The 1,551-nt window shown below is 17.7% G+C and overlaps 1 non-coding gene across 1 annotated transcript; it reads left to right on the forward strand.

The window, feature by feature from the left end:
- The first annotated feature begins 616 nt into the window (after window positions 1-616).
- Window positions 617-771, forward strand: LOC123304665. Its single transcript, XR_006536664.1, has one exon. It is a non-coding gene; the product is annotated as a 5.8S ribosomal RNA (ribosomal RNA).
- The last annotated feature ends 780 nt before the right edge of the window (window positions 772-1,551 follow it).

The raw sequence follows: 1,551 nt of genomic DNA on the forward strand, positions 1-1,551 counted from the left end.
CTATAAATAATTTCTCTTATAAAAAAGTGAAATTAAAAATAGAATATATTGAAATTATTTGTTTATATGTATATAATCTCTATTAAGAAAAATAAAATAAGATTATAATTGATATAATCTATATTTTTATTTTTCTATGTTATATAATAAAAATAAAGAAAACACAAGATAAAATTTTTTTAAAGAATAAAATTTATTTCAAATTTAAATTTCTTTATGTTTTGTCTTGATATTTCTTTTTTTTTATTAAAAGTTATTATGTTAAAAAACAAACCCATTTGTTTTGTACCATATTAATATTATATATATTTTTATGTAGAAAATAATTTATAAAAAAAAAATAAATACATTTCTATAAAATATACCAAATATTAATTATTATATCTAGCTAGCACTAACAAAAATATCAAAAATGTTATGTATATATTTATTAATACCATAATATCTTTAATTTATATATATATATATTTAAAATAAAATATATAATTTATATTCTAGAAAAATTTTTTTATTTTAAAAGAATTTATAAAGATATATAAATTAATAATTTTATTTTTTATATTAAAAATAAAGATTATTATTAATAATAATACTTACATTTAAAATTTAAAAAGATTACCCTGGACGGTGGATCACTTGGCTCGTGGGTCGATGAAGAACGCAGCTAATTGCGCGTCAACTTGTGAACTGCAGGACACATGAACATTGACATTTCGAACGCACATTGCGGTCCTTGGATACTGTTCCCGGACCACATCTGGCTGAGGGTCGTATACATTATATTAATATAATAAAAGATTATTTTACATAAAATTTTTTTTATGAAAAAGAAATTTATCAATAATTAAAAAAGAAAATTTATTTTTTCATATTTAATTAAATTGATAAATAAAATTTTTATAAAAGAAATGTAAAATTATTTATATATGAATGTTTTACGCCAAATATAAGAAAAAAATAAATATAAAATGTTTTTAATAGCATTTAAAATTTATATATTTTTTATTATTTGTCGACATTTTTAAATTAATATATCAATATTATTTTTTATCATTTATATATAATATTATAAAACTTTATGTTAATAATAATATTAATAATAAATGATATTAATAATATATTTTTAAAATATTAAATAAAGAAGAATAAACAAAAATATTATATATTAATATTTTGTTATGGAATATTTTATTTGTAATAAAATTTTCAATATACTCGAAAAAAATTAATATATATAATTATTTATTTTTTATTTTCTTCTCTTTAGATAAATATAAAAATAATATTATATAATAATATTAAAAAAATTTGAGTATGAATAATTAAGAAAATTGTTTACTTATAAAATATAACAAAAACATAATATATAAAAAAAATTTTTGTTTTAATACTTCTAAAAACTTTTACGACCTCAGAGTAGGTGAGATTACCCGCTGAATTTAAGCATATTATTAAGCGGAGGAAAAGAAACTAACTAGGATTCCCTTAGTAGCGGCGAGCGAACAGGGATAAGCCCAGCACTGAACCCCGTGGCTGATAAACAGACACTTG

The sequence above is a fragment of the Chrysoperla carnea genome (genome assembly GCF_905475395.1).
Source record: "Chrysoperla carnea chromosome X unlocalized genomic scaffold, inChrCarn1.1 SUPER_X_unloc_77, whole genome shotgun sequence".
Taxonomy (NCBI): domain Eukaryota; kingdom Metazoa; phylum Arthropoda; class Insecta; order Neuroptera; family Chrysopidae; genus Chrysoperla; species Chrysoperla carnea.